The sequence below is a fragment of the Phyllobates terribilis genome, unplaced genomic scaffold, assembly GCF_046119375.1.
Source record: "Phyllobates terribilis strain yellow unplaced genomic scaffold, ASM4611937v1 Scaffold_3__8_contigs__length_932513732, whole genome shotgun sequence".
Taxonomy (NCBI): Eukaryota; Metazoa; Chordata; class Amphibia; order Anura; family Dendrobatidae; genus Phyllobates; species Phyllobates terribilis.
Genome location: NW_027362763.1, coordinates 281,906,168 through 281,932,936, shown reverse-complemented (window position 1 = coordinate 281,932,936; position 26,769 = coordinate 281,906,168).

The window sequence follows — 26,769 nt, the reverse complement described above, 5'->3', positions numbered from 1 at the left end:
GCTCTCGGTCATTAAGGTAAAGATTGGATGGGTCACTAAGAGGTTAAGAAGAAAAAGGAAGAGCACACAAAATAAAAATGCTGAGGCCTCAAGTGCAGGGAAAAAAAGACTAAAAATGCAGGATACAGGTCATACAAAGGCATGAAATAGTGTTTTTTCTCATGTTAACACAAAACACTTTATTCTGAAAAATGCAGTTAAACTTTATTTGATTTATGGAACAACTGGCTGTGAAAGTATTTTTATTTTCCAAAATATAAATCTCTGGCTGGATTTTTCTGTTTTATCCGCTGCATCTAGTTAGAATATGTGGTAAATAAAATAATTTTATCTTTCAGCAATATTCCGCACCTGTACTTATGTTTCATTGTTATTTCAAATTCCTGGAACGGAATGAGTGAAAAGGTGGAGGTTGTGCAGAAAGACAACACTTGTTACACTTATAAAAGATATCGTAAATGCAGCTTTAAATATTTGACTTTCCCTTCAGGTATGACAACAGTAGGAAACTATTATATGCTTTGTATCAATTCAAAATGGTTTGAAGTTTGCATAAACATTCCTTTTTGAATGCACAGTTGTTTAATACTGTAGAAGAATATAACATACTTACAATATGTACATATAAATATTTTATGTGCTGTTTTGGAGACTTCTTAATTTGTTATTCCCATTGCAAATGTCAATTAAATTGCTGAGGCAGAATTGTTGCATTGCCTGTCAGCTTCGAAAGCCTCTACAGTTCTATCTGAATGAACAAAGGGCGGAATACAAAATCATTTATGAGACTCTTGGCAGCAGCACTTATAACTAATATGTAAGCTATGACACTCTGGCAAAATGGGAAGTGTCACAATGGACTAACCTATAAATTAACCTTTCACTGAAAGAGTTCTTTAACTAAACTGCATTTAATCTTCTAATGATGTCATTTCTCAGATTTTTGGCTGTTTATAGATGTAGCTTTGATGAAATACAACAAATCAATATACATTAATGTTTAGGTCACTTCCAAAAGTTAACCTTTTGTAAACTTTGCAACTTGTGTTAGAAATTCAAGAACTACCTACATTTTACCTATTACCTGGGAGCAAAGCTGTTAAAAAAACACGCTGACTTTAATGAGTTATTGTAATAATTTGTAATCTTTTAGTGTTTCTTTCTTATATATAAAAATAGACAAGGTGAAACTATAAATCATAGCAGCACGGTGGCTCAGTGGTTAGCAATGTAGCTTTGCAGCACTAGGATCCTGGATTCAAATGCCACTAAGGACAACATCTGCAAGAAGTTTGTATGTTCTTCTCGTGTTTCCATTTCCTCCCACATGGTTGCCAAGCATCCAGAAATTCAGAAAAGGCTGAATCCACTCCACAGCCACTGATTGGCTGCAGCCGTCATGTGATGCCCACCTTTGGATGTTGATACTGGCAGTCAGGTGTGGGACAAAGCAGCGAGATTGGAGGAGTAGTGCTCCTCAGAGATCAAAGTACAACTGTTTTTATTTTATTATATACCCCCACCATCCCCAGGACCAAATGAGCTTTACTTAAAACATAGGGGAACACTGACATAAAGGGAACCTATCACCATGAAAATTCAATCCAATCTGCATCATGTTTTAGAGCAGAGGGAGCTAAGCAGATTGATTCATTGTTTTGTGAGATTAGGTTCAGTATAACTTGAGTTTTAATCATTTAACACTCTGCTCTTTCTGGGATTTTCGGTCTAGTGGGCGGTCCTATCAGTGATTGACAGTTATCTCTGTATGCAAGCTTATACAAAGAAAGCTGTCAGTCACCGAAAGGACCGCCCACTAGACCAAAAATCCCATGAACAGCAGGGATTTAAATCATGAAAACAGAAGTTATACTGATTCTTTTCCCATAGAACTATATATCAATCTACTCAGCCCCCCCTGCTCTATAACATACTGCCTGCAGATTGAACTGCATTTTCCTGGTTACAGGCTCCCTTTAATATATGAGAGGCCTTGATCAGTGATGTTCAACAACAAAATTCTTCTACCTGAAATACATAATAAATATCCTTCTTAGCTTTTCTCTTAGCACAACGTATTCAGCTTTTTGAAACAACACAATTTTGTGTTCCTTTGTCATGATTTGTCTATGCTATGGTCGTGATGTGGACTACAGCCTGCTAGCATGCTGTGAGGTCATAATTAGAGATGAGCGGTGTTCGACTAGAACTGTTCGCCAATCTCAAATTCGAGCTGTTTTGGGTGGTGTTCGAGTTGTTCGACGAACCCGAACGATTTGCAAAAAATTCGGCTGTTCGAGGTTATGTTCGATAACTGTTCGTGCACCAAAAGCGTGTCCTGCATGTCTGGCGCTATTTAGAGCACCAATCATGCAGGGATTGTCTGCCACTCACTGTAATGCCACAGCCATGGTGGTTGTGGCATTACAGTGATTGCCCAAATCGATGGGAACAGTGCTCACAGTGAAACATGAAAAGCCGGCAATTCAGCAGCGGCATACACCGGTACCCGACAATTTAGAACCGAAAGAATAGAGCTTCACACATAGATTAGATAGATATAAACATGTCAGCCACATATATACGAAGTACAGTGAAAGTGCTGCTTACTGTACTTGTCATTTAGCGTAAAGGATTTATCAAAAAAAATAATAGTGTTTTCATGCACCGTCTCTTTAAAAAAGCCGGCTGGCAATTCAGCATCTGTACCCGACAATTTAGAATAGAAGGAATAGAGAATCACACATAGATTAGATAGATAGAAACATGTCAGCCACATATATACGAAGTACAGTGACAGTGTTGCTTACTGTACTTGTCATTTAGTGTAAAGGATTTATTAAAAAATATAATAGTGTTTTCGTGCACCGTCTCTTTAAAAAAGCCGGCCGGCAATTCAGCATCTGTACCCGACAATTTATAACAGACAGAATAGAGCTTCACACATAGATTAGATAGATAGAAACATGTCAGTCACATATATAATAAGTACAGTGACAGTGTTGGTTACTGTACTTGTCATTTAGTATTAAAATAAAGGATTTATTATTAAAAAAAATTGGCGTGGGGTTCCCCGTAATTTTAGTCTCTAGCGGAGGTTAAGCAGACAGCTGGGGCAGATGTTTGAAGCCTGGGAAGGGGGTAATACCCACGGAGCTTCCCAGGCTACTAATATCAGCCCCCAGCTGAATACCTAGCCTTTACTAGCTATTAAAATGGAGGACCCCCCCCCAAAAAATGACGTGGGGTCCCCCCTAATTTAATAGCTAGCAAAGGCTAGGCAGACAGCTGGGGGCTGATATTAATAGCCCAGGAAGGGAGCCATGAATATTGGCCCCCTCACAGGCTAGAAACACCAGCCGTCAGCCGCCCCAGAAATGGCGCATCCATAGGATGCGCCAATTCTGGCACTTAGCCTCGCTCTTCCACGCTGCCCTGGTGCGGTGGCAGGGGGTAATAGGGTTGGGGTTGATGTCAGCTTATAATGCCAGCTGACATCAAGCCCAGGTTAGTAATGGAGAGGCGTCTATAAGACACCCCCATTACTAACCCCATAGTCAAAGTTAAAAGAAAACACAAACACCCAGAATAAAGTCCTTTAATTGAAATAAAGACACATTCCTTTATTGTTCTAAATTAAACCATACTTACCGTCACGCCCATTCCAGCTGAAGCCAACGATCTCCTGCAATAAAAGAAAAATAATAAAGCAACCTCATCCTTACCTTTCCATGGTTCCCACGACAGCTTCAGCTCTGCTACATCGAGATGACAGGCTGGACCGCAGCAGAACGCTGCCATCCAGCCTGTCATCCCGCAGACACTGAGAAGCGCAGGCATGCTTGCGCTCTGCAGTGTCTGGTTGTGACGGCATAAAGATGAGACGAGTTCATGTCCAATGAACTCGGCGCACCTCATGCACGTCACTGACAGCGTGGGAGAATTCTCCTGCACTCAGCACTTCAGCGTGAGGATTCTCCCACGCTGTCAGTGACGTGCATGAGGTCAGCTGAGTTCATTGGACATGAATAAGCTCACCTCATGCACGTCACTGACAGCGTGGGAGAATTCTCACGCTGTAGCGCTGAGTGCAGGAGAATTTTCCCACGCTGTCAGTGACGTGCATGAGGTGAGCTGAGATTATTGGACATGAATGAGCTCACCTCATGCACGTCACTGACAGCGTGGGAAAATTCTCCTGCACTCAGCGCTCAGCGTGAGAATTTTCCCACGCTGTCAGTGACGTGCATGAGGTGAGCTCATTCATGTCCAATGAACTCAGCTGACCTCATGTACGTCACTGACAGCGTGGGAGAATTTTCACGCTGAAGTGCTGAGTGCAGGAGAATTCTCCCACGCTGTCAGTGACGTGCATGAGGTGCGCCGAGTTCATTGGACATGAGCTTGTCTCATCTTTATGTCGTCACAGCCAGACACTGAGGAGCGCAAGCATGCCTGCGCTTCTGAGTGTCCGCGGGATGACAGGCTGGATGGCAGCGTTCTGCTGCGGTCCAGCCTGTCATCTCGATGTAGCAGAGCTGAAGCTGTCGTGGGAACCATGGAAAGGTAAGGATGAGGTTGCTTAATTATTTTACTTTTATTGCAGAAGACATTGGCTTCAGCTGGAATGGGCGTGAAAGTAAGTATGGTTTAATTTAGAACAATAAAGAATTGTGTGTTTATTTCAATTAAAGGACTTTATTCTGGGTGTTGTGTTTTTTTAAATACTTTACTAGAAATTCATGGTGGTCATGTCTAATATTGGCGTGACCCCATGAATTTCGCGCTTAGGGCCAGCTGATAATGCCAAGCTGGCCTTAACCCCTTTATTACCCAGTGAGCCACCGCACCAGGGCCCTGGATGAGTTGGGTACAGCGCCAGAAGATGGCGCTTCAATGAACGCGCCATTTTCTGGGGCGGCTGCGGACTGCAATTTGCAGCGGGTGGGGCCCAGAAAGCTTGGGCCTCCCTGCGCTGCGGATTCCAGCTCCCAGCTGCCTAGTTGTACCTGGCTGGGCACAAAAATAGGGCGAAGCCCCACGCATTTTTTTTTTTAATTATTTCATGAAATAATTTTTTTAAAAAAGGGCTTCCCTATATTGTTGTGTCCGGCCAGGTACAAATAGGCAGCTGGTGGTTGGGGGCAGCCCGTTCCTGCCTGCTGTACCTGACTGGACACAAATATAGGGCGAAGCCCCACGTCAATTTTTTTTAAATTATTTCAGGAAATTCATGAAATAATGAAAAAAAAATTGATGTGGGGCTTCGCCCTATATTTGTGTCCAGTCAGGTACAGCAGGCAGGAACGGGCTGCTCCCAACCACCAGCTGCCTATTTGTACCTAGCCGGACACAACAATATAGGGAAGCCCTTTTTTTCTTAATTATTCCATGAATTTCATGAATTTAAAAAAAAAATACGTGGAGCTTCGCCCTATTTTTGTGTCCAGCCAGGTACAACTAGGCAGCTGGGGGCTGGAATCTGCAGCGCAGGGAGGCCCAAGCTTTCTGGGCCCCACCCGCTGCAAATTGCAGTCCGCAGCCGCCCCGGAAAATGGCGCGTTCATAGAAGCGCCATCTTCTGGCGCTGTACCCAACTCATCCAGGGCCCTGGTGCGGTGGCTCACTGGGTAATAAAGGGGTTAAGGTCAGCTTGGCATTATCAGCTGGCCCTAAGCCCGAAATTCATGAGGTCACGCCAATATTAGACATGACCACCATGAATTTCTAGTAAAGTATTTAAAAAAAACACAAACACCCAGAAAAAAGTCCTTTAATTGAAATAAACACACAATTCTTTATTGTTCTAAATTAAACCATACTTACCGCCACGCCCATTCCAGCTGAAGCCAATGATCTCCTGCAATAAAAGTAAAATAATGAAGCAACATCATCCTTACCTTTCCATGGCTCCCACGACAGCTTCAGCTCTGCTACATCGAGATGACAGGCTGGACCGCAGCAGAACGATACCATCCAGCCTGTCATCCCGCAGACACTGAGAAGCGCAGGCTTGCTTGCGCTACTCAGTGTCTGGCTGTGACGGCATCCAGATGAGCCGAGGTCATGTCCAATGAACTCGGCTCACCTCATGCACGTCACTGACAGCGTGGGAAAATTCTCACGCTGAAGCGCTGAGTGCAGGAGAATTTTCCCACGCTGTCAGTGACGTACATGAGGTGAGCCGAGTTCATTGTCGGCTCATCTGGATGCCGTCACAGTCAGACACTGAGGAGCGCAAGCATGCCTGCGCTTCTCAGTGTCTGCGGGATGACAGGCTGGATGGCAGCCTGTCATCTCGATGTAGCAGAGCTGAAGCTGTCCTGGGAACCATGGAAAGGTAAGGATGAGGTTGCTTTATTATTTTTCTTTTATTGCAGGAGATCGTTGGCTTCAGCTGGAATGGGCGTGATGGTAAGTATGGTTTAATTTAGAACAATAAAGAATTGTGTCTTTATTTCAATTGAAGGACTTTATTCTGGGTGTTTGTGTTTTTTTTTTAACTTTGACTATGGGGTTAGTAATGGGGGTGTCTTATAGACGCCTCTCCATTACTAACCTGGGCTTGATGTCAGCTGGCATTATAAGCTGACATCAACCCCAACCCTATTACCCCCTGCCACCGCACCAGGGCAGCGTGGAAGAGCGAGGCTAAGTGCCAGAATTGGCGCATCCTATGGATGCGCCATTTCTGGGGCGGCTGACGGCTGGTGTTTCTAGCTTGGGAGGGGGCCAATATTCATGGCTCCCTTCCTGGGCTATTAATATCAGCCCCCAGCTGTCTGCCTAGCCTTTGCTAGCTATTAAATTAGGGGGGACCCCACGTCATTTTTTTGGGGGGGGTCCTCCATTTTAATAGCTAGTAAAGGCTAGGTATTCAGCTGGGGGCTGATATTAGTAGCCTGGGAAGCTCCGTGGGTATTACCCCCTTCCCAGGCTTCAAACATCTGCCCCAGCTGTCTGCTTAACCTCCGCTAGAGACTAAAATTACGGGGAACCCCACGCCAATTTTTTTTAATAATAAATCCTTTATTTTAATACTAAATGACAAGTACGGTAACCAACACTGTCACTGTACTTATTATATATGTGACTGACATGTTTGTATCTATCTAATCTATGTGTGAAGCTCTATTCTGTCTGTTATAAATTGTCGGGTACAGATGCTGAATTGCCGGCCGGCTTTTTTAAAGAGACGGTGCATGAAAACACTATTATATTTTTTAATAAATCCTTTGCAGTAAATGACAAGTACAGTAAGCAACACTGTCACAGTACTTCATATATATGTGACTGACATGTTTCTATCTATCTAATCTATGTGTGAAGCTCTATTCTGTCTGTTATAAATTGTCGGGTACCGTTGCTGAATTGCCGGCAGGCTTTTTTAAAGAGACGGTGCACGAAAACACTATTATATTTTTTAATAAATCCTTTACACTAAATGACAAGTACAGTAAGCAACACTGTCACTGTACTTCGTATTTATTTGGCTGACATGTTTCTATCTATCTAATCTATGTGTGATTCTCTATTCCTTCTATTCTAAATTGTCGGGTACAGATGCTGAATTGCCAGCCGGCTTTTTTAAAGAGACGGTGCATGAAAACACTATTATTTTTTTTAATAAATCCTTTGCAGTAAATGACAAGTACAGTAAGCAACACTGTCACAGTACTTCATATATATGTGGCTGACATGTTTCTATCTATCTAATCTATGTGTGAAGCTCTATTCTGTCTGTTATAAATTGTCGGGTACCGCTGCTGAATTGCCGGCCGGCTTTTTTAAAGAGACGGTGCACGAAAACACTATTATATTTTTTAATAAATCCTTTACACTAAATGACAAGTACAGTAAGCAACACTGTCACTGTACTTCATATATATGTGACTGACATGTTTCTATCTATCTAATCTATGTGTGATGCTCTATTCCTTCATGTCTAAATTGTCGGGTACCGGTGTATGCCGCTGCTGAATTGCCGGCCGGCTTTTTTAAAGAAAGCGTCTTCTGAGCAGTTTGTCAGCTTTTGGACACCTTTGAAGGTGTTTTCTATGTGTTCCTATGTGTTTTTGTTTACCTGCCATTGGTTTTAACGGTGTTCGACGGTGTTCTAAGGTGTTCGACGAACAGTTCGACGAACAGTTCCTCGAACATCCCGGTGTTCGACGAACCGAACCGAACCCGAACACTATGGGGGTGGCTCAACACTAGTCATAATACATTTGTTTTATTTAGAAACTGAAATCCTTAACCAAATTAAAGAAAAGATAATGTGGACTCATCAGTATATTCCCAGGAACCCACGACTGGATCAGCTAGAAGCACCTAAGTTCTGGGACCAGTTGAAAATCTTTTTTTAAGGAGAGAGTGCCATTTTGTCCCACATTCTAGCTATATGCATTTCCTTTTCTCTGTGTGTGGACTTTTCATCAGTCACCAAAAATCCACTTAGTGTAAAACAATAAACTAAAGACGGAGAGAATGAAATGCAGCTGTATTTATTGTCCCTTAGAGTGTCTATGAGACAACATGTTGTGAAAGCGGAAAAGGAGCAGATGAAGGAAATATCAGATCCATTCAGAAATGAAGAGAGAAAATGCGCTTTTTTTTTACAAAACTAAAAGTCAAGAAAAATACTTGAATATGCAAGTTTCATACATGTTTCTGTTTGCATCAGATGTAATATGCATTTGCTTTTCCAATGATAGAAAGGCTTAAAAAATCTATCAGGTTATCTTTATCAGTCTATATATGTTTTGCGTCATTATTGGGAACAAAGGCAATAAGATCAGGAGTCTACAGCATGGTTTTAATAAGAAAACTCATAATCAGCATGGGTTTGTTACTGATATGGCACATTGTTTTTCTCTAATCAGGGAGCAGTAGACTGGAGTGAAGTCTCATTATAGAGGTAACTGAGAATGAAGGGGAGTAACATTGTTTTTTGTCAGCATGTGTCACAGTTCCCCAGCAGTGCGCCTTGTTACAACCAGTGAGCCAAATAAATAGAAGCTTAAAGGTTGGAAGTGAATTACATTTGTTTTAGTTAAAAAAAATTAACTATGCTCCAAGTAATAACCAAAAGAATATCACTACAATGACAATGTAGTAACCTTAACTATTGGCACGCATTATGTATTTGGATAAATATATTGTATAAGTAAGATTTGCATTTATTACTATGATTAGTATCATAATAGTAAAACAGTTCCTGCGATTCCATTTACAACAAGTGTATAGATAAAAACAATGCAGCTGGTAAATTATAGCAGATCTGTCACCATATTTCAGAATTCAAACTGCATATATTACTAAATAGCTCTTAGACATGATGAGGCTGGGATATTTAGCTTGAAGATCAATCTTCAAATAGTTCTAAAAAAATTTATAAAAGTTTATCTCAGTCTCCGCTTTCCTTCTGATGAGATCTCACAGTGCTCAGTACAAGCTGCAGCTGTCAGGCTGGGTGGATTTTGAATGCCCTTGGACACATGGGCTGTTTTATTAAGCAGTTGGACTAAATTCTAATTTAAATATCATTACTGTACAGCCTTTCTGACATAGATTTTTAAAGAGAGAGAGAATGATGCAAATCTTAAAAAAAACACACATCTGTATCGGTAATTGTTCACTACCATAGTCCAAAGCTATAGGTGTAGCATGAGATAGTCTTTTTAATTGTGCCCTGTCTATCAAACTAAGTGGAACTTTTGCACAGAATGTTGCACATCTTGGTATCTTCTGGTACCTGTAAAATGCAATAGCTAATATGTAGGTTGATCAACCTCCAATTTATGTTGCAAAGAATGGATTGGATGCTTATTACACTGGAGCATACTACATTACTCTGTACTTCATCAAAAAAATGAATAGTGCATAAAGGAACACCAATAATAGGACCAAAATGGAATGTTTTTTTTAAATGCTTTTTATTTTTATTTTTCTATGCTCATTTTCAAAAAAAGTTATTACACCGCAAAGTAAAGTATAGCAACGTTTCAGGAAATTTACCCTTCATCGGGCTGGAGTAGGGTTTGTGTGAAATGTCCTTCTTGGAGGAAAAAACTGCAAAAATCCACGTGGACCAATATATGAAGGTAAGCAATCACTGGGCTGTCTAGGGATCCAGAGAGACTGTCTAAATTACTATTGCCCTTAGGAGAAGAGGCCCAGTGATACAACAAGTATCACAAGGCATTCCTATTCATCCACTTCTTATTGTACCACTGGGTCCCTTCTTCTACGGGAGTGTCCTTGACCTGAAACCTATTTTGTCAAGTTATACTTTTTACATTTTTTTGTCAAATGTACTAAGGGAGGAGAAGAGATTTGTCTTTGACCATTTATGTATCCCATAAAAAATGGAATATTAAGAAGGAGAGTGTTGTTACTTAATTTGCTGGTACATATATGTTAACTCTTACCCCTCTGAAAATTTTGTTATGGACTACAGTTTCTCACAGTACAAATGCAATACATTATTGCATCATGCTAGTGAAAGCTGTGATATGTTGCAATTCACATAACAAACACAGGTTGGCCGCATATCGATGCATGTAGCATCAACATTGCCCATTAGATTATTGCAAAATACATATAGAGTTTAAAGCTGGTCTTCTCAGACCACACATCTTAGGATATGTTCAGCCAAGAAAAATGGCAGGACTATTGCTTGTATAAAGAAAGAATTGGTTCTCCAGTAACGTGATATTGATTACCTCCATTTAAGAGAATTGGAGTTGATCTGCAGTACTTCACAGCAGCCACTACACATTGAATGGATTTATGTTGTTCAGCACTTGCTCTCCCTGGGGCTCCCATGCTGTTGTTGTGACACGTGACGCTGGCACCTAAACAGTGCTGGCTTCACTGTCCCCACCTGTTGTCAAGTTTAACATGAAGAGGAAGTCAGAAATTAGCTGAAGTCTGGACTTCCTCTTCATGTTCAATTTGTCCGATGGCGGAGACAGTGACGCCAACGCTGATTGGGTGCCAGGGCCACGTGTCACAACAACTGCATGAGAGCCCCGGGACCGTGAGTGCTGACACTGCTGGAACGGCAGCAGCATGAGAGGTGAGTATAAGCTTTTTTATTTTATCAGGGCCAAACATTTAGATTAAGAGGGGGTTGTCCAAGTAGTGGACAACCCCTTCAGTAAAAGGAAAAACTAATTAGAAATAGAGATTATTTACTTTTCAAAAATGTTCAGTGATGTTATAACCATTTAATCCAAAGCTTAAATACTATCTACAGTAAACATGGCAGCTGTCCTACAGAAACCAAGGCACATCTATCCATGAGTTATGTTTAGTATTGGACTTTAGCTCTATTGAAGTGAATGACATTGAGCTTCAATATCTCACTCAAACCATGGGCTGTTGTTTTTCTTCAAAATGTGACCATGCTTTTCTATTGCCGGGTTTAAGAAATGTCACTGGTATTTTTATTGTATTGTGATATAATGTAATATAATGAATCCAGTTCAATAATTTAGTACATTAATGTATTGTACATATGAAGCATATATCAAGTGTTTGTCTGACACTCAGTACCATTATGGAGATACTCTCATGTTATAAAATTGGTTTAGTAAGCTATAGAGCAATAAAATAAGCAAATTTGCAATTAACTTGTTGTTCTCTCTCTGCTGTGGTACGTCTGCTGTGAGAGCTTTCATCTTACAGAGTGTACAGCTTGTATCTATGGCACCCGGACACCAGTGCCTGACCATATATGAAAATTAGATTTAGAGAGGGAAGTTAGCTCCTTATATGCCAGCCAACTTTCTCAAGCCCATTGTTTTCTATACAGCAGTTAGCTGCTCACCTCCCTCTTTCTCGTTCTCAGCTCCTGACATCCTGCTGTTACATATCTTGCAAAGTCATGAGACTCCACAATAGGCTGCTTCCAGAGCAGGTCTCTTATTCACTGCTCTCAGTTTACTGAGCTTTATGCATATTCAAATGCTCTGCTTTCTCTGTATGTAAATATAGTGATAACAGATAACAGAGTATACTCCAGAAGAAACCACTAGTAGCTGAATGTGTTACAACAGAAATTGTGCTGATCTTTATAGTTCTATGCATTCTACATCTCTGCTAGTCAGCAGGAAAAGTGACCACTATCATAAACTAGGAAATAAGGAGATTGCAGAGTTCTGAGCTACTAAAGAGACAACTTGAGAATAAGGGCTCATTCACATCAGTTTTTTTCGCGTATGAGGAAAACAGACATAGTTTTATCACTGATTTTAATTAGATTTTCATCAGTGTTATAATAGTGTTATTATAGCTTGAACTGAATTTCATCAGATTTTCTCCCATGTGAAAAAAAAAAAATTTCTCAAGCTTTTCCTATTTAACAGTTTTTATAAAATGGTCAACACTCGGATATATTTGAGTGCTGTCTGATTTTTAAACAGGCTCATACACTAGCATTGTCAATTTTGAGGCAATAGTCAGACATGCTTCATTGATATTGCATGGACCGCTTGGTCCGCGAAAAATCACGGACATATGAATGGCCCCATTTACTAACATAGGTATGAGTGCTATCCTTAAAAAATATGGATAGCACTCATATGCATAAAACTGATGTCTCGGTGAGCCCTAACCCTTTAAATTAGAAATGTCAATAAAGGTCTTGTCTTATTATAGGTTCAACTTTTAATATAAGCACTCCCTCCAACAGTATATTTTGCCTTGGAAATAGTTGGAAGGTTATATATTTGTTCTTCATAAATGTATTCTCACATGGTGGACAGTTAGCCCATAACAAACATTCATATTTCTAGAGACATTTTTAGTTGTTTTTTTTTAATATCCTTTTCTTATTGGAAAACCATGCAGGGTATATGAGAATCTGACTAAATGACAACATTTAGTGACAGGGATCAAGTAGGAGTAGAAAGGTTCAAGCAGCCAATAACACAGGTTTTATTAAATCACAGCAACCAAAAGAAATGAAATAGCTCAAGATGAGAAGGTTTAAAAAGTAGATGAATCTGTATAGCATCAACGATCCGGAACCTCAAACTGTTTTCTCTCCTGTACCAATCCCTTATTTAGGACAATAGTGAAGAATCAGGGCACAGGTTCTCCAGGCATGATTGCGACCTGTATGCATATATCTTATTTCTGCTCCCATTATATAGCAACTATCACAGAGATGAATGTGTTTTTTAAAAATGTACATAATGAATATGCTCTAATATATAGATTTTTACAAGCTCAGATAGCCATGCCTTATGCCACATATACCCTATGCCATGTGAAAACAGCTCATGGTTTCACTTAAATAAGTAGAATTGTGAAGGTTTATGTCAATTAGAATTAATTAAGGTTATTTCAAGGTCATTACTGTATAATATATATTAGGGAATTTAATAGACGTGTTTTCTTTTGTAAGTGAGAGTTCGGAATAATAAGTAGACAGGTCTGCACAGTATCCTCCCTGCCTACACATCCTACATACAAGTGCTGAATTTATGCCTATGTAGCTGTTTTATTAAAAGACTTATAGTGAAACCACAGAGAATATGCTTTTACAAGAAGTTGAAATATGGAATGTACAGTTAGGTCCATATATATTTGGACAGAGACAACATTTTTCTAATTTTGGTTCTAGACATTACCACAATGAATTTAAAAAAAAACAATTCAGATGCAGTTGAAGTTCAAACTTTCAGCTTTCATTTGAGGGTATCCACATTAAAATTGGATGAAGGGTTTAGGATTTTCAGCTCCTTAACAGGTGCCTCCCTGTTTTTAAAGGGACCAAAAGTAATTGGACAATTGACTCCAAGGCTATTTCATGGACAAGTGTGGGCAATCCCTTCGTTATGACATTCTCAATTAAGCAGATAAAAGGCCTCGAGTTGATTTGAGGTGTGGTGCTTGCATTTGGAAGGTTTTGCTGTGAAGTAAACATGAGGTCAAAGGAGCTCTCCATGCAGGTGAAACAAGCCATCCTTAAGTTGCAAAAACAGAAATAACCCATCTGAGAAATTGCTACAATATTAGGAGTGGCAAAATCTACAATTTGGTAAATCCTGAGAAAGAAAGAAAGCACTGGTGAACTCATCAATGCAAAAAGACCTGGGCGCCCACAGAAGACAACAGTGGTGGATGATCGCAGAATAATCTCCATGGTGAAGAGAAACCCCTTCACAACAGCCAACCAAGTGAACAACACTCTCCAGGAGGTAGGCGTATCAATATCCAAATCTACCATAAAGAGAAGACTGCATGAAAGTAAATACAGAGGGTTCACTGCACGGTGCAAGCCACTCATAAGCATCAATAATATAAAGGCTAGACTGGACTTTGCTAAAAAACATCTAAAAAAGCCAGCACAGTTCTGGAAGAACATTCTTTCGACTGATGAAACCAAGATCAACCTCTACCAGAATGATGGAAAGAGGAAAGTATGGCGAAGGCATGGTACAGTCAATGATCCAAAGCATACCACATCATCTGTAAAACACGGTGGAGGCAGTGTGATGGCTTGGGCATGCATGGCTGCCAGTGGCACTGGGTCACTAGTATTTATTGATGATGTGACACAGGACAGAAGCAGCCGAATTAATTCTGATGTCTTCAGAGCCATACTGTGTGCTCAGATCCAGCCAAATGCAGCCAAACTGAATGGTCGTCGTTTCATACTACAGATGGACAATGACCCAAAACATAAAGCCAAAGCAACCAAGGAGTTTAATAAAGCAAAGAAGTGGAATATTCTTGAATGGCCAAGTCAGTCACCTGATCTCAACCCAATTGAGCATGCATTTCACTTGTTAAAGACTAAACTTCAGACAGAAAGGCCCACAAACAAACATCAACTGAAAACCACCACAGTGAAGGCCTGGCAGAGAATCAAAAAGGAGAAAACATTGCGTCTGGTGATGTCCATGAGTTCAAGACTTCAGGCAGTCATTGCCAACAAAGGGTTTTCAACCAAGTACTAGAAATGAGCATGTTATTTACAATTATTTAATCTGTCCAATTAATTTTGGTCCCTTTAAAAACAGGGAGGCACATGTTAAGGAGCTGAAACTCCTAAACCCTTCATCCAATTTTAATGTGGATACCCTCAAATGAAAGCTGAAAGTCTGAACTTCAACCGCATCTGAATTGTTTTGTTTAAAATTCATTGTGGTAATGTCTAGAACCAAAATTAGAAAAATGTTGTCTCTGTCCAAATATATATGGACCTAACTGTATATTATGTAATAATATTGATGTATTTAGTTACTATTTATTTATAATGTCATTATATTATAACGTTAATGAACAATGGTGTCATTTTTCTATTTAATATATTTGAAGCTATTTTTTCCCATAAACATATTAAGTATATTTCTAATTCCAGGTGTTCATTCTTTCTGAGATTTAAAAACAAAACCTGAAAAGAAAAATATATCAATGATTACCACAGAATACCACATAATGTACTATACATTTCTTACCTACAGTAGATGCACATTTCAAACATCACAACTTCAAAGACAGCGGCTGTACTCCTACATGATATACTATTCTGTAGCTTTTAGTGTAAGGCAGCATTTGTTGTTTTATTTCAGAAGGTATTCACTTTTATGAAGTTTCTTGAGAATTGTGCTGATCATCTCACATATTTTATTTGACATAATCTTTAGAAGAAACTGTACAAAGTAGTAAGGATTATAAAAACCTAATATATTTAATCTTTTCATACAGTCAGTGAGGTTCTGACTGCCATTAACTACTCGCTCTGTCAAACTAAATATATGCTGTTATTGCCATTGAGGGGTTAAACATTAGAGCCCATCTGTCAGTCGATGATAAGCTCAGCTTCCATGTCTGTGGGATCTTCATAGTATATTGTACATGTACAAATTAAAGTCGTTGGACAAGGCAACCGCTAAGGTCACTGATCACAATTACAGATTCACTTTAAAAAAAAGATAATGGGCTTTCCTATACTGAGAATAGATAATTTATAACTGACAAAATTTATAGAATTATTTTCCAGTAGAAACAGAAGCAAATGTCCTCTTTTGTTATAAAACAGAAGCAATATGCAGTGCTTTCTAGGTATGTGGTAATTGGTAACTCAGGTTATTTTTGTTGTAGATCACTTGGTGAAGTGGATTCTCTAAGTTGTAGGTTAGGGTGAGCAGCATGGTCCAGAGGTGCTGGTACAACAGAGCAGGTCATGTCACATGACAGATGGATCAGTGAGAACTAGGAAAGAGATATATGTAGGATAATGTGGGAGTGGAGGAGGATTAGCCAGAAGAAACTGAGCAGATAAATGGTTAATGGCAGAGCTTTATGCAATCAGTAGAAAAATGGTTAACCACAGGTGGTAGTGATGAATTGGCAAACTGGATATTTAATTGCAGAAAAAAATATACACTGTTGCAAGAAAGTTGTAAATGTGAACAGCACCAGTATTACACGATAAGAGTTTGTGATCAGACACCTGTTGTAGCAGAGTTGTACCAGTATCAGCAGAATTAGTTCATCACCAGATAACTGAAAGACTATGCGCCCACGATGCAGAAATGAAGCAGAAATTTTCCTGAGCATTTCGGCTTCTCTATTGCCAGAAAAACGCATGCGGTTTTTAAGTAAGTTTTTGCCACGTTTTTACATGCGGATTTAACATGCGTTTTTGTAAGCGTTTTTCAAGCGTTTTTGAACACAAATAAAGTTAGTGAAAAAAAAAATTAAAAAATAGAACACTTCTGATGTCGTTTCCAAGTTCAACCCCTCTTCACCATTTTGGTTTTTGCTATAGACAAGATGCCACAGCGTATGCAGGAGATTTCAGTGAATAAACCCACATACGATGTCCAATAATCTTACATTACAATAAATATTTTTTAAAAGAAAATTACGTGGGCTTCCGCATAATTTTAATAACTAGAGAGAACCCAAAGACAAGAAAAATACCCAAATAACTGAAAGTAAATGTATAAATCGCACAGTGCAAAAATAATGATAAATAAAGGGTATTTAGTTAACATAATTTTGATCAAAATAATGTGAAAACCATCCCGCCTCTTCACGGCAACCCTTATGGGACAGTCCTAACTCTAATATTAAAAACCTTACCATTTGTCAAGTGACATTCATATGGACAAGGGCAGAGAGACTGGATCCCTAGTGTGAGCATAAGACCTGGGCAGAATGAGCGTCTCAGCCCAGACAAAGGGCGGCCACACCCTTTTATATGCACTAAATATACTGACTGCAAAGAAAAAACCTGAGGGTCTGAACTGAAACGTAAGTAGATGTGCATGCAAAATGTAAATGCATGTTCACACAAGGCCATTAAACAGAGAGAAACAAAGACAAGAAAAATACCCAAATAACTGAAAGTAAATGTATAAATTGCACAGTGCAAAAATAATGATAAATAAAGGGTATTTAGTTAACATAATTTTGATCAAAATAATGTGAAAGCCATCCCGCCACTTCACGGCAACCCTTATGGGACAGTCCTAACTCTAATATTAAAAACCTTACCATTTGTCAAGTGACATACATATGGACAATGGCAGAGAGACTGGATCCCTAGTGTGAGCATAAGACCGGGGCAGAATGAGCGTCTCAGCCCAGACAAATGGCGGCCACACCCCTTTATATGCACTAAGCATACTGACTGCAAAGAAAAAACCTGAAGGTCTGAACTGAAACGAAAGTAGATGTGCATGCAAAATGTAAACGCATGTTCACACAAGGCCATTAAACAGAGAGAAACCAAAGACAAGAAAAATACCCAAATAACTGAAAGTAAATGTATAAATCGCACAGTGCAAAAATAATGATAAATAAAGGGTATTTAGATAACATAATTTTGATCAAAATAATGTGAAAGCCATCCCGCCTCTTCACGGCAACCCTTATGGGACAGTCCTAACTCTAATATTAAAAACCTTACCATTTGTCAAGTGACATACATATGGACAAGGGCAGAGAGACTGGATCCTTTGTGTGAGCATAAGACCTGGGCAGAATGAGCGTCTCAGCCCAGACAAAGGGCGGCCACACCCTTTTATGTGCACTAAACATACTGACTGCAAAGAAAAAACCTGAGGGTCTGAACTGAAACGTAAGTAGATGTGCATGCAAAATGTAAATGCATGTTCACACAAGGCCATTAAACAGAGAGAAACCAAAGACAAGAAAAAAACCCAAATAACTGAAAGTAAATGTATAAATTGCACAGTGCAAAAATAATGATAAATAAAGGGTATTTAGTTAACATAATTTTGATCAAAATAATGTGAAAGCCATCCCGAAACTTCACGGCAACCCTTATGGGACAGACCTAACTCTAATATTAAAAACCTTACCATTTGTCAAGTGACATACATATGGACAAGGGCAGAGAGACTGGATCCCTAGTGTGAGCTTAAGACCGGGGCAGAATGAGCTTCTCAGCCCAGACAAAGGGCGGCCACACCCTTTTATATGCACTAAGCATACTGACTGCAAAGAAAAAACCTGAAGGTCTGAACTGAAACGAAAGTAGATGTGCATGCAAAATGTAAACGCATGTTCAGACAAGACCGTTAAACAGAGAGAAACCAAAGACAAGAAAAAAACCCAAATAACTGAAAGTAAATGTTTAAATCGCACAGTGGAAAAATAATGATAAATAAAGCGTATTTAGTTAACATAATTTTGATCAAAATAATGTGAAAGCCATCCTGCCACTTCACGGCAACCCTTATGGGACAGTCCTAGCTCTAATATTAAAAACCTTACCATTTGTCAAGTGACATACATATGGACAAGGGCAGAGAGACTGGATCCCTAGTGTGAGCATAAGACCTAGGGATCCAGTCTCTCTGCCCTTGTCCATATGTATGTCACTTGACAAATGGTAAGGTTTTTAATATTAGAGTTAGGACTGTCCCATAAGGGTTTCCGTGAAGTGGCGGGATGGCTTTCACATTATTTTGATCAAAATTATGTTAACTAAATACCCTTTATTTATCATTATTTTTGCACTGTGCAATTTATACATTTACTTTCAGTTATTTGGTTATTTTTCTTGTCTTTGGTTTCTCTCTGTTTAATGGCCTTGTGTGAACATGCATTTACATTTTGCATTCACATCTGCTTACATTTCAGTTCAGACCTTCAGGTTTTTTCTTTGCAGTCAGTATGCTTAGTGCATATAAAAGGGTGTGGCCGCCCTTTGTCTGGGCTGAGACGCTCATTCTGCCCCGGTCTTATGCTCACACTAGGGATCCAGTCTCTCTGCCCTTGTCCATATGTATGTCACTTGGCAAATGGTAAGGTTTTTAATATTAGAGTTAGGACTGTCCCATAAGGGTTGTCGTGAAGTGGCGGGATGGCTTTCACATTATTTTGATCAAAATTATGTTAACTAAATACCCTTTATTTATCATTATTTTTGCACTGTGCGATTTATACATTTACTTTCAGTTATTTGGGTATTTTTCTTGTCTTTGGTTTCTCTCTGTTTAATGGCCTTGTGTGAACATGCATTTACATTTTGCATTCACATCTGCTTACATTTCAGTTCAGACCTTCAGTTTTTTTCTTTGCAGTCAGTATGCTTAGTGCATATAAAAGGGTGTGGCCGCCCTTTGTCTGGGCTGAGACGCTCATTCTGCCCCGGTCTTATGCTCACACTAGGGATCCAGTCTCTCTGCCCTTGTCCATATGTATGTTACTTGACAAATGGTAAGGTTTTTAATTCTAGAGTTAGGACTGTCCATAAGGGTTACCGTGAAGAGGCGGGATGGCTTTCACATTATTTTGATCAAAATTATGTTAACTAAATACCCTTTATTTATCATTATTTTTGCACTGTGCTATTTATACATTTACTTTCAGTTATTTGGGTAGTTTTCTTGTCTTTGGTTTCTCTCTGTTTAATGGCTTTGTGTGAACATGCATTTACATTTTGCATGCACAACTACTTTCGTTTCAGTTCAGACCTTCAGGTTTTTTCTTTGCAGTCAGTATGCTTAGTGCATATAAAAGGGTGTGGCCGCCCTTTGTCTGGGCTGAGACGCTCATTCTGCCCCGGTCTTATGCTCACACTAGGGATCCAGTCTCTCTGCCCTTGTCCATATGTATGTCACTTGGCAAATGGTAAGGTTTTTAATATTAGAGTTAGGACTGTCCCATAAGGGTTGTCGTGAAGAGGCGGGATGGCTTTCACATTATTTTGATCAAAATTATGTTAACTAAATACCCTTTATTTATCATTATTTTTGCACTGTGCGATTTATACATTTACTTTCAGTTATTTGGGTATTTTTCTTGTATTTGGTTTCTCTGTTTAATGGCCTTGTGTGAACATGCATTTATATTCTGCATGCACATCTACTTACGTTTCAGTTTAGACCTTCAGGTTTTTTAATTTTAATAACTAGCCGAGTGAAAGAAGACGGTTGAGGGCTGGTGTTATAGTCTGGGAAGTAGTCAATAACCATGGCCCCTTCCCTTGCTATTAATAGCAAAACGCTTGAAAAACGCATCCTGGGATCGCAGTCAAAAGGCAAAATTGAGAGTGCAATAGCACCATGATTTTCAGGTTTGAGCTAAGAAGTAGTCCCAGATTTTTAAATAGCAGGCTGGTGTTTGATGAAGAGATGATTAGACAGCTGAGAGGAATGGATAATGAGGCAAACTTGTGTACTGTATGTGGTAGCTGAAGCCTACGCTTTCTGAATATTTAAATAGCAAGTGGTGATGTTAAAGGTGTTTTTTCCTGAATGAACACAGTATCCCGATGCAGACATGCACAAAGGGAGCCGATCTTATGGGAAATAGACAACACCAATGGGTTCATATATCCACAAATAATACTTCCCCCCTATATTAACGTTAGTAAGTCAAATCATAAGTGAGAATTGTTTTTTAACACCTTCCCGACATTTGTAGACATTTGTAGAATATATATGTAATCGTCGGGAAGGACTTGCAGTATATTTATGTCATGGCAATCACTCGCGCACAGCCCCCGGGTGTTCAGTGCCAGGAGCAGTGCTTGAACTGCTTCTGGCACTTTAACTCACTAAATGCTGTGATCCCTGCGATCACAGCATCTAGTGTGCAGGCAGAGAGGCTGGCAGAGAGAAGAAAGCCCCTCTGCCTTTGGATCGGAGACTCCACAACGTCATTGCGAGGCCCAATCGTTGCCATGATGACCTGATGTCGTCATGACAATATCTGGGTCACCAGAGCTTGCAAAGTTGATTGATCTTATGCAGTGCATGATCTAACAAGTTTGCCTGTCAGTGCAGGGCTGACAATTTGCATAGCATAGAAATGCTCCTGCATCCCAATGCTATACAAGTGCTCAGCATGCAAAAAGTGAAAGTCCCATAGTGGTAAAAAGGTAAAAAGTAAAAAAAAGTGAAAAAAAATTTATATAAAAGATATATTTCTAAAAAAATTACCAAAAAATAATAAAAAATATATATACAGTACAGACCAAAAGTTTGGACACACCTTCTCATTTAAAGATTTTTCTGTATTTTCATGACTATGAAAATTGTACATTCACACTGAAGGCATCAAAACTATGAAATAACACATGTGGAATTATATACTTAACAAAAAAGTGTGAAACAACTGAAAATATGTCTTATATTCTAGGCTCTTCAAAGTAGCCACCTTTTGCTTTGATGACTGCTTTGCACACTCTTGGCATTCTCTTGATGAGCTTCAAGAGGTAGTCACCAAAAATGGTTTTCACTTCACAGGGGTGCCCTGTCAGGTTTAATAAGTGGGATTTCTTGCCTTATAAATGGGGTTGGGACCATCAGTTGTGTTGTGCAGAAGTCTGGTGGATACACAGCTGATAGTCCTACTGAATAAACTGATAGAATTTGTATTATGGCAAGAAAAAAGCAGCTAAGTAAAGAAAAACGAGTGGCCATCATTACTTTAAGAAATGAAGGTCAGTCAGTCTGAAAAATTGGGAAAACTTTGAAAGTGTCCCCAAGTGCAGTTGCAAAAACCATCAAGCACTACAAAGAAACTGGCCCACATGAGGACCGCCCCAGGAAAGGAAGACCAAGAGTCACCTCTGCTTCTGAGGATAAGTTTATCTGAGTCACCAGCCTCTGAAAACGCAGGTTAACAGCAGCTCAGATTAGAGACCAGGTCAATGCCCCACAGAGTTCTAGCAGCAGACACATCTCTTCAACAACTGTTAAGAGGAGACTTTGTGCAGCAGGCCTTCATGGTAAAATAGGTGCTTGAAAACCACTGCTAAGGACAGGCAACAAGCAGAAGAGACTTGTATGGGCTAAAGAACACATGGAATGGACATTAGACCAGTGGAAATCTGTGCTTTGGTCTGATGAGTCCAAATATGAGATCTTTGGTTCCTACCACCGTGTCTTTATGCGACGCAGAAAATGTGAACGGAAGGACTCTACATGCTTGGTTCCCACCGTGAAGCATGGAGGAGGAGGTGTGATGGTGTGGGGGTGCTTTTCTGGTGACACTGTTGGGGATTTATTCGAAATTGAAGGCATACTGGACAAGCATGGCTACCATAGCATCTTGCAGCGGCATGCTATTCCATCCGGTTTGCATTTAGTTGGACCATCATTTATTTTTCATCAGGACAATGACCCCAAACACACCTCCAGGCTGTGTAAGGGCTATTTGACCAAGAAAGGGATTGATGGGGTGCTACGCCAGATGACCTGGCCTCCACAGTCTCCAGATCTGAACCGAATCGAGATGGTTTAGGGTGAGCTGGACTGCAGAGTGAAGGCAAAAGGGCCAACAAGCATCTCTGGGAACTCCTTCAAGATTGTTGGAAGACCATTTCCGGTGACTACCTCTTGAAGCTCATCAAGAGAATGCCAAGAGTGTGCAAAGCAGTCATCAAAGCAAAAGGTGGCTACTTTGAAGAACCTAGAATTCTTTTTTGTTAAGTATATAATTCAACATGTGTTAATTCATAGTTTTGATGCCTTCAATGTGAATGTACAACTTTCATAGTCATGAAAATACAGAAAAATCTTTAAATGAGAAGGTGTGTCCAAACTTTTGGTGTGTACTGTATATATTGTACGCAAAAATACATATTTTTGTGGGAAAAAAAACCCAAACTAGCAAAAAAAGTACATAGATTTTGTATCGCCACATCCGTAACGGCCTGACCTATAAAACTGTCCCACTAGTTAAACCCTTCAGTGAACACCGTCAAAAAATGAATAAAAAATGAGTCAAAAAACTATGCTTTATCACAATACAGCTGAACAAAAAGAGGAATAAAACGCGATCAAAAAGACAAATGTAAATAAAAAGTGTATAGCTGAAAAGTCATCTTGTCTCACAAAAAACAAGCCACCATACAGCTCCATGAGCGTAAAAATAAAAAAGTTATAGCTCTCAGAATTAAGTGATGCAAAAATATTTATTTTTTCCATAAAATCGTTTTTTTGTGTAAAAGTGCCAAAACATAAAAAAAAATGTGGTAACCCTGTAATCGTATTGACCCCAAAAATAAATCTGCCTTATCAATTTTACCACATGCAGAATGGCATAAAAAAAAACAAACACAAAATTCCTGAATTGCTGATTTTTATTCATTCTGCCTCTCAAAAATCAGAATAGAAAGCAATGAAAATGTCATGTGCTCGAAAAATGGTACCAATAGAAACGTTGACTCGTCCCGCAAAAAACAAGACATGACATGACTCTGGCAGCAGAAATCTGGAAAAATTATAGCTCTCAAAATATGGCGATGTTTCTGCAATAAAAAAGCGTTTTTTAGAGTGTGACAGCTGTCAATCATAAAAACTCAATATAAATCTGGTATCGCTGTAACCGCACCGACCCGAAGAATAAAGTTGTCTAATCACTTATACCGCACGAGGAACGGCGTAAAAAATAAATAAAACCAATTCTTCACCTGTTATTAAATGTGCATTAAAACGTATTCAAACACTATTATAGCTTTAAAATGTATGACTAAAGACCATTGTCTCAATGGACTAAAGTCACAAAGGGGTGTTGTTGTTCACACTCAAATTGCCATTATTAGTCTTGGCACTTCAGAGTGTTTCACCAGATAAAATCTGATTCTAGAAACTACATTACTGTCAAACAATCCTCAATCTGACTATTTTTTGATTAGTCAGACGAATAATCTTATCGTTACTTAGTGTTATAGATATTCAAACACTTGGTATTTTAATAATCATAAACACTATTAAGATGTAGTTTAATGAAAACTCTGTGGTTATATGATTTCCACAGTATACACCACAGATTTCAATATGGTTAGGAATAGTGCTAGATACACCTCAGCTAGAGGTGTATGAGAATGGTGCTAGATACACCTCAGCCAAGTAGCTGTGCTTCAGTTGTTAATGTGCACAGGTGTCTAGCCAAGAACTTTCTTTTGTGAACTCTAACACCTTAAGCGATCTAACTGTATGATAAGTAAAGCACTATGCGTTTCATCATCTTTATGACTGCTGTGATCATCAGGGGCTAGCAGTCTCTCTTATTTTTCTGATAAAGTAACGTAATGTTCACTGATACATATTTGCTGGGTTTCCAGCCATGTTTGGTAGCCAAATCAGCATATTTTTATAGGTGGACTTATCCCACCTCTCTCATGCCCACTTTTGCTTTCAACAAATCGTGGGCCGAGAAACATATGTTTCAACGCACCCTGATAATCACGATCCATTCTGTCATAAGAGGGCTCATCTTTTACCTCCAATCACAGCAAACTCTCAGGGCAAGGCAATCTCGTCAGTTAAACGCCTCGTCTCCATAGCATTGTGATAATCCATGGACACACTCCCATCCAATAGCGATGCATCACGTCAAAGAGAGGACCGCCTCATCATCTCTGCATTCCTACAAGCCTCCAGTTGCTCATGATAAGGCATGTCATTTGGAGGCTAGTCTATTAGTGATGAGCGAGTATGTTTTGTTAACCCTTTCGCAGAGTATGCTCGGGCGAGCAACGAGTAGTTACAGGTGCTCGGTGTTATGTTTGAATCACTCCCATGTGCATGATTTGTGACTGTTTGACAGCTTTAATACATGTGTGGAATGTCTATTTCTTACACATTCCTCACATGTATTAAAGCTGTCAAACAGTTGCAAATCATGCACACATAACACCGAGCAGCTGTAATTACTCGGTGCTCGCCCGAGCATACTCGGCAAAAAGGGTTAACAAAACATACTCGCTCATCACTAGTGTCTATACTCGCCAATCAAGGATCACACCGCAATTCTGTACATACGGATCTCTCTGTTTCACCCCATTGTTGGCACTATATCAATTACAGGTATTATTGAAATTCTATACCATTCTTTAATGTATCTATCACCATTGTTTATAGCAATCCATAGTTGCCTCAATTATCTAAATATATCAATCAGAGCGCCGTTTTAGCAAGCGATCTAATTACAGTAGATACAGTATAACAATTTTCGATCATATAAAGATTTCAACAATGATTGCAAAACTATAATAATTACCACAAAATAATTAGTAATGCTATCATAATAAAAAAGGGGGCATTAAACAAAGAAGTAGACGGAGAAAAAGGGGGAACATGTGTTCAAGACAAAACATGCGTTATATATTTACGGCAAAGAGACATGCTAGTTTAATAGTAGACTGAGATATACTTATTATGAAGGAAATGGCTAGGTTCTATAAAATTCCTAAATGATCTAATGGAAACTATTGAAGTAATAGGGAGTAAAATGGATTGCTAAGGATCAATGAAGAAAAAAAAGGACATAGTTTAATTAATTCCATGCGGATTGCATGATTTCATTCCATGAATCCACCTACATTCATTTTGGAGTAACAACTGATCCCAGTTGCCTTCTCTTGGTGGGGGACCACTTCTATTACTTGAAACCGCAAAGCAAAAGGATCTATAGTATGTTTCTCAAGCATATGTATGGATAGCGCCGTTTCTTCTTTGCGCCTAATATGGTCCAGAATTCGTCTACTTAACTCTCTTTTGGTCTTGCCAATATAATTCTTTGGACACTGGCAAGTCACCATATAGATCAATCCTTGCGTTTTGCAATTTGCAAACTCTCGATTTTGAAAATTCTGATTTGTGGAGGCACTTATAAAGGTCTTACTTTTATTGATGTAATTACACGCCTTACAATTCCCACATTTATGTGTGCCTAAAACGTCCCTACTTAACCAGGTGTTATTTCTAGTAATTCCTTCTTCCACAAAATGGCTATGTAATAAGTTGTCCTTGAGGTTTTTCCGAGCTGTTTTGGGCGGTGTTCGAGCCGTTCGGTGAACACAAACAATTTGAAAGAAATTCGGCTGTTCGAGGTTATGTTCGATAACTGTTCATGCACCAAAATCATAACTGGATTTTTTCTCAGTAATGATGAAAAATAATGTTAATACGCAGTTTGAGTGTGCAGTGGGGTGGGGGGAGGGGCAGGGGATGGATCTCTAAAGAAATAATGAAGATCTCCATTTTTTTTTCTCTTTCCCGCATTTACAGTGGGGAGGTGCAATCTGTCAGCCTATCAGCAGCGCACACATGGAGCGAACTGCTTTTTTTCACACAAGCAAGGGCATGTATCATTGGCAGTGCATGTCACATGTCCTTGCACTATAAGACCCAGCCATTTTCCCCGTCGCCACCATTTTCTCACTGCTGCAGCTGCGTGTTAAACGGCACCGCTGTTGCTGTGTGCTCTATACTTTGTTAATTTCAAGCCAATTTTCGCACAAATCTACAGATAGCTTGG